The sequence below is a fragment of the Psittacula echo genome (assembly GCF_963264785.1).
Source record: "Psittacula echo genome assembly, chromosome: 6".
Classification (NCBI taxonomy): Eukaryota; Metazoa; Chordata; class Aves; order Psittaciformes; family Psittacidae; genus Psittacula; species Psittacula echo.
This window is the reverse complement of record NC_137743.1, coordinates 13,750,286-13,758,829: the sequence shown is the minus strand read 5'-3', so window position 1 is coordinate 13,758,829 and position 8,544 is coordinate 13,750,286.

The following is an 8,544-nucleotide window of genomic DNA, read 5'->3' as shown; positions in this document are numbered from 1 at the left end:
TTTCTTCTCTCTCAAGCAGCCTACCTGATAGCCTTGTTAGAATAGCTACCTATTTAACATCAGAGTTGTTCACCAGAACCAGCCCTGGCCAGTGATTTCTTGGTTCCTATTCCTGTGTTCACCAGGTACCTTTTCAAAAATGGTAAATGATTTAGAATTGGTTTTCTTCCAATCTCAATGAAATGGAAAACCCAGAGAATAATATCTGCTTAATGTTTCTTGTTGTCTTTTCTCCAGATGTAATTACCAAAACTCTTGGAGAAAATTGCCTTAGTTTGAGATGAATCTTTCGGAGCTATAGCAAAGGTATCTTGCCAGCTGTTGTCTGCAACTACTCTGCAACTGCTGGCAAACTGCTACAAAGACTTTAAGGTTCACTGTAAACCAGAAGCAGAGAATATTTATCCACCAATACGGGCAGCTTAAACATTCTACCACACATTCACTCTTCTCCAAAGACTGCCACAACCATACTAGCACTCATGATCTATACAGGAAGCAGCTCCTAAGCTGTTAGAGCTGCCAACCCTGTGCATTAAAATAACTTAAAGGCAGCATTGGTTTACTTGAATAAATGAGGCTATAAACTGTGGCTGTTAAAGAATTGCTTCATGGGTCAGCCATCCCAGCCACAGAGAAAGCAACTTGTGGAAAGAGGAGCAGAGTCAACAGCTGGGTTTTGTACCAACCTCTGTCATCTGAATTCAACTCATCTCTGTTCGAGTCAGCACCCTACATAACAAATGATTATTATTCAATTTTTCATGATCAGCAGAGGCAATTCCAGCACAACACAATTAAAGACACCATATTTCAAGAAATGTTTTTAATTACCCAAGGCCACACACAACATTTTAAACTAAAACCAAACAAATCCAGTATCTTATTATACAAGTAGATCTTAGTGAGCTGGAAAGTAAAGCCTTTGGTTACAGGTAATATAAAGATTCTAATAATGAAGCTCAGCCATGGACTTGTTAAAAAAGAAAGTTTTCCATACCAGTAACAAGATGAAAACCATAACAGAGACCAAAATACAACACTGAAAGATGAAAAGGCTCCTGAAAGAGATGTGTATTGATATTAACTTGACAGGTGTTAGAAAACTACCAAACAGTAAAATAAGGTCAGTTTGGATTCACTTTCTACCTGGTGATTCTGTTAAAAGTCAAAGTAGGGTAAACACTTTCAGTCTTTCCTAATAAACTACCTTCAGCTGTTGCTGCTCATGTGAAGCCTTTGAGTTTAGTTGCTACATGCTGCAACAGTCAGTAAGGGCACTATGTGTCCTGCGGGTCTTATATACAAGACAAGTACAATTTCAGTTCAAAAAATGAAGAAAAAAAAGGTTTAGAAACAAAATTCAGAGAGCTACAACTCCTCTGAACTTGCAGCAGTTCCCAAAATGTTACTTGTACAAGCGTTAACATCTGTCTAACCTCCTGAGATAACAGATGTACCAAAAAGAAAGAATTACAGAATTTTTCTTTAAGATACTGCTTGGAATTTTAAACATCTTATGTCCTTTAATTACATTCGATTACAATACACTTCCCTGGCAAGGAAAGATGGTGCAAGACAGAAGATACATGGCCACAAATTTTAGCCAGCAGAAAGCCCATCAACAACATAGGAAGGCACTGTCCACAGTGCCCATAACAATCAGGATATAGGTAGGAGAAAAAAAGCCTTGTTTTATCAATCAACTGACACTACTACTGTGTAATAGGTTTTCAGTGGAACTAATATCTCCAGGCCCCAACCTGTAATGTATTTCCCTCTCTCTGTTTTTTTCCTTTCCACAGCACTGACCAGAAATCCTCTGGACAGGCACAAGTGGCTGCAGGTCATCAGACAGACTGGCTCCTCTAACATCAACAGTCTTGGAAGGAAGGGGGACAAAGCTGGCACTTCAAGATTGCCTTCTTTGGCACTGCAATTTATTTTATATGCAAGTCAAACCTTGTAACAAGGCTTTGGCATCCAATTTTCCAAAAGCATGATTCTGGAAAACTAACAAGGAAGCGTGCAATAAAATAAACAGTAGAAGTAGCTCCTCCTGATCCTTGTCCTATGCATTAGTCACAAGATATTTTCCTACACATCAAGAAATCAGCAAACCACTCAAAAGAGCAGTAAACCAGCTCTATATGTTGATTTGTCACGGACAGCTGTAAGCTTACCATGAAAAAGGTATAGTAGTCACTACTGATATTCAGAAAGCTTCACTTGCTATTTGTATTTCAAAGCTATTGGATAATCACACTGAAGCACCTTCTTCAACTAATTCTCTAACTTGTCTCGACTGAGGGCAGGAGGAAGTCTATGAAGATGATTAATTCTCTGCAAGCTCTTAATCACCCACAGTGCTGCCAGAATAAGCCGAGCTACTGTGAAGACATTCTTTCACTGGGAGAGAGAAGGTTCTCAGTTATCAGCATGAAATAAAACCAAACAAAACTAAAAATAAATTACTTCTTATAAACAATAAGATTGCTGCTTGGAAAAACAGCAGTATGGAAGCCTTCATAGCAACAGGATTCCAAAAAGGCTCCTGCAAAGGAAAGTTTTTTGACAGGTACATGTAATTTACTGATCCAACATAAAGGAATATTAACTCATTCAAGTTAACTAACAGCAAAGAGAATAAAACCTAATTCACCCCAGCTGAAGGCAACACAGTTGTCTTTTGTACTTTGGTACATATTATTCACCTGAATGTTCATAGAACAATAGAGCATTCCATTACAACCAGAGACTTCAAAATAATTAACCTACCATTCAGTCTAGGTGCACAGTTGTGATGAAGTTCTCAAACTATTCCCAGCATGTACCAAAGCATCAGGTTATGACAGACCTGCTGAATGTTCTAAGAAAGTTTTTATTTGCTATCCAAGTAAACCTATTAGCTACATCAGACCACTTTGAGGGTGTGTTTAAAACAGTATCCAAGTAGCAGTGTTGGTATACACAAAATAATTTAAATCAGAGTAGTCTTGAAGTCTCAGATCCAGCTAGGATCATAATATATTTTGTGAGTGTACCTAGAGACTGAGTTTGCTCATTTGGACCTCTTTTGGAACACTGAGACCTGTTACTCTTCTTTGAAAGATCAACACCAACCACGATCATGTCCAACCTTCACTCAAGGAAGGCCACCACTAAACCACGTCACTAAGGGCCTCATCTACACAATTTTTAAACACTTCCAGGGATGGTGACTCCACCACTGCCCTGGGCAGCCTGTTCCAATACCAGATCACTCTTTTGGTATAGAATTTTTTCCTAATATCCAATCTAAACCTCCACTGGTGCAGCTTGAGGATATTATGACAGTAATCTCTTTGTTACTGGGAGAAGTTTGCAGTATCACCCCATGTAAGAATAAAGCTTTTTTTATGCTTTTCTAATGTTCCTCACAAGGGTCCTCTCAACCAGCATCTAGGAAAAGTATCAATAGAGTGTGGGCTTTGTATTAAAAATGGTACAATTCCCAGCCTGCTGTTCTCTGTAACTGTGCCTCCTTTCTGAGAATTAGAACTTTAATACCTGAAATCAAGCACAGGATTTCTTAGTCACACCCAGGCTGTTCTGACCTACAAAACCAAGGAAGTTTCAGAAATGCCAAAGGTATGCAGCTGTTTCTTGATTCCTCAAGACAAACTGTTCTGCACAATCTCTTACACTGCATTCTATGAACTTTGAATCATCTCAAGACTAGTTTCTTCTCAGATAAGGAAAGCTGGCTCATTATCCCTTATCTTCAGCCAGTAAACTCTATTAGGACCTCTTAAGAACCCAGAAACTCTGTCCTCTAACTTTTGGGTTAGCAATTTTTGTAATTCTCTGAGGATGTTCTGAAATAATGAAATCTTACAGACGCTCCCTCTGAGACTGTCCAAATTTCATCACTGAGAGCTGACATAGGACTGATAATGAACAAACCAAGTCTGTTCAGGAACACCTGTCCTACAAAGTGAGTATCTTAATAGCTTTCTTGCCCACAGAGCAAAGAAGGCTATAGACTTCTTTGCTAATGATGATTTTTGCCCACCTTTAAAAACTTCTTCTGAATCCAGTAGGAATGCACCAAACGGACATAACACTATTAAGATTATTGAAAGCCAATACCTCACCAGTGACTGTGGCTGCAATTTCTTACATTCCCTACATGAATCACTGTCACAGCTAATACGATAAAGTCGCTGTTATTTCCGACTTCTTGGTATGCAAAAAAAAAAAAAAAAACAAAAAACAAAACCCAAACAACCTTTTATAAACAGATTCAAACATCTCCTTAATTGCATTTAAATAGATGCTACTCCCTGCCTCGTGCTTCTGAAAGTAAGTCACTCCTGTACACTGCATAGAATAATAGAATAGTTAGGGTTGGAAATGACCTAAAGATCATCTAGTTCCAACCCTCCTGCCATGGTCAGGAACACCACATACCATGTCACCCAACACTCTGTCCAACCTGGCCATGAACACCACCAGGGATGGAGCATTCACAACTTCCTTGGGCAACCTGTTCCAGTGCCTCACAACATCCAGAACAATTTATTATAGCTCAGCCAGAAGCCACAGGAATTTATTTTTCTGATAGGTAACTTGATTTTCTCTACAGAAAATTCAGTCTACTTAAGGGAAGGGGCTTTTTTGGCATAATCTATAAATACCAAGTGGCTCATAAATATCTTATGGTTATAAAATGTAGTATTGTGGATTAGATATGAGATTAAATGTCCCTTCTGTCAAAAAAATACAGATTTCAGGGCACTTGAGACAAGCGTATCACATCACAATACTGTTTTCTCATAAGCAAGTCCTAGTGCTCAAAGTTTGCTATACTATCATTGAACACACAATAGCTGTTGTGTGCCTTAACAACTGACACATTATTACAGCTCCACATATTGCTGCTGTACCATGAAGAGATTCTCCATAAAGCCAAATTCTACTTCACAACACATAGTAAACCATTTGTTTTGCCTCAAAAGTGAGAATTATGCAATAGTTTAAAAAAATCAAGGTAAAAAAAAGAACACTACACATACAGAAACTACTTTAAACATGATTGTAGTATAAAAATAACATTTTTTATTAAAAACTAAGCTGTTTTCTCAGTAAAAATAGTTCATATTTTCAAGTCTAGCTTTGCATTAATAAGCAGCTGGTATCTCACATTCCCCTTTTTGTTTGTAGACATGTCTCCAATCCTATCCCACTGCAATGTCTCTCTTTGGGATATTACTAAAGAATCAGTAGTTTTCAGTGGTATCACTTTGTCAGATTCTTTTTTTATTCTGCGTGTGAAATGTTGCCTACTTTACTGTATGGTATATTTTTAATAGTAGTTGTAGAAGTCATAATAAACTTCCTGCTTATGCTTACCACATAACCAGGATTGGGTTTGCTGGCTGGCTAGCCATAATAAAAAACAGATTTAAAAATAACTCATTTTCATATTACAGAACAAGTTATTCAGTCCCATGATTCCAGAGCCGATCAAGATCACAAAAGAACACAATGTCTATTCTGGAAAAAAAAGTTCCTGGGAAACAGGGTAAGAAAGTCAGGATTTGCTGAAAGAAAGCAGCATTACATGTGGGGTTTTTGTTCAGACATTTTTTTGTGCCAATATTGACTGAAAGCAATACTGAGATGCAAAGCTATCTTTATCCCTTAATAAACTTCTAATCCTAGCTGCTATGTGAACTAATGCAAATTTGGAAGCCACAAACAAAAAGAGCAAATCAGCTCGTGACTGCTATGCAAGAGGAAAAGGTCTAATTACCATCTGGAGGAAAGGCAAACATGGTGAAGCATTTGTAATACATGCTTTCATGTGACTCGACTAAATCTTCTAACAGCCATCAGACAGAGGGGGCTCTGCAAGTTACAAATTCTTTGCCTTTTGTTCATGTACAGTTTTGAGCAAATCGATTTTGCTTTAAATGAAATATAATCTCAAATTATTAAAATGGTCTGAAAGAATGCAGCAATATAGCTAAGAGGAGTAGTATTTTAACTGCATATTATTTTAAAAGAAATCAGTACTCTGGATAGACTAATATAAAATCTTTTCCTCCATGTCTTATTGACTATAACAACATCTCAGAAAACCATACTCAAAAAATGCAGCTGTCCACCAATGCAAGTCAGTATTATATTATCTGAAAATTCCTATAAAGAGTTTTTCAGGTAAATATAGATCAAAGTGTCCAGCCTTCTTGTATAATGTTATAATGAAAAAGGACCCAAAGTTGTTATTGCATTAGTCAGTTAACAAATGAAGAGAATCAGCTAAGTTGCAAGTTGTTGACACTTTCCATTAAATCTGATATTTGCTTCTCAGTCAAGTCAGTATAAAACCACAACTTACCCTTACAATTATATATAACTGTTTCTGAATATCAGTCTTGAAGGTGGCTTTCTTACAGACCAGATTAGAGGCAGACACACTTTTTTTTTTTTTGCAATAACTTCAATGAAGTTAACACGTTAAAGCTTGAACGCCTTTGACCCGATATGTTTCCAAGAAATATTCTGGTACTATTTGTTGAACTATTTGATCCATAATCAAGATTTCTACATTTATATTACTGCTTTTGCCTCTGACACTTGATTTCATAAGTTTCATAATAAAACAGCATTAGTTTACTTGGAAATGGTCAAGTAATTTGGTTACTTTTATATTTGCTCTGACAGAGGCATTGCCTGACATCAGAACTGCACTCCAAGAGCTCTGCTGGCAGTGGTATCCCCATAGGTAGGAAGAACTATCCCCATCACACATTTCCAGGACAACTCACCTCACACAGTTAAATACCGTGTGATAAAGGTAAATATCTAGAACAGGAAAGGGTGACTTGCCCTCTGAAAATACCTTTCCCCACTCACTACTGAAACTGTTAGGCCAATTTAGAACAAACACACAGATTTCTCTGAAGCCAAAATTAGCTCAATCTTATTCCTAACCATTTTAACACTAAGGCTTTTTTTTTTTTTTTTTTTTTTTTTTACCAGAAACATCAAGTAATACACTTATACATTGAAGCTTCCAAATACCACGTTTCTATGGCAATTCTTAGATTAACTGGTCCTGCAGTGATGCATTAAAGAAAGAAAGAAAAAAGGGAAAACAAAGTCATGTAATGTATAGTTTCCAGGTTACTGATAGGACCCTGACCATTGACTCTGGCTAATGAGATATGGGGAAGCTCTAGAGCATCTAACCTAATTATTTTTTTTTCTTGTTTGTGTTATATGACTGAATTATTCCTGTTACTCATATCAGAAAAGCTCTTAAAACACTGAGTACAAAACTGAGGTGTTCTTGTTCCTTTATGAAGACAGCTTTAAAATTCATATGCAGAACTGAAATACATAATAACAAACTACAGATCTATCAACTGCACATTTAATAGAAAAGCCTTAAGAGTCCTATATAAAATACTGTCTCCCCTCTCAAGGCTTCCAATAAATGGGTAACATGACTCAATGCAGTCCTGGAGTAATAGTTGGACTTGACGATCTTAACAGTCTTTTCCAACCTAGTTGATTCTGTGATGCTCCTTAGAGGGAAACATACAGCCTTTTAGGCCATTCTCTTACATCATAAAGAAATAAACAGATGTTTTCAGATCTCTTTTGTATTTCTTTCTTCACCTTGTCATAACCGTGGGTTATTAGATAATGATACTTCTAGCTCCTCCATACTTACCACCATTTATTAGAGCATTAGGACACAGGAGTCAGGAGGTGTAAAATGGTCACACAAAATAGACAAAGTTAAAATGTACACAAAGAAGATGGAAATGTCACAGTATGAAGAAAAGGAATACCTTTAAGGTCAACATACAAGACTGAAAGAGACTTGAAACACCATGTATTTAAAAAACAGTGAACTGAGGTGCTCCTATTACAGGGCAACACATTCAGAAACAGTGGAAAAGGAAAAATGACTGATAATGAATAGGAGAAGGGAGAAAACAGTCAGGTATAGGAGAGTCACCAGAAATTTCTCATAAAGCCTGAAGGACTGAGGGAAGTTAGTAAAGCTGTGGTGGTACAAGGTGAAAAAACATCAGAACTTAATTCCATAAAATCCCAAACTCCAAGGAAAAAGGAGTCAGATTCAGAGGAAAGCAAAGCAGCTTTGGGGAATAACTTCAGAGACAGACGCTGGACACACAAGGTCTTGGCAAAAAAATAGGAATGCAAAAAGGAGGAGGTTAAAATGAAAGGTAGTGGGTTAAATAGAAGAATCTTGAGGATACAGTGGACTCAGAACTTAAATGAGTCCTATACACCATACAGCATAAACTTTGGGAACAGAACTGAGTAGAAATGATAGAATCTATGGAAAAACACCACCATATAATTGGAAAATACCAGTCAAAACACCACATACATCAAGAAAACAGAAGGGACAGTGTTGAGTGCCAAAGGTGACAGACAGGTTAAGATGGATGAAACAAGAATTATACTTCAGATTTAACCACTAACAAACCACCTGTGACCTTAGAGCAGTTCAGTGAA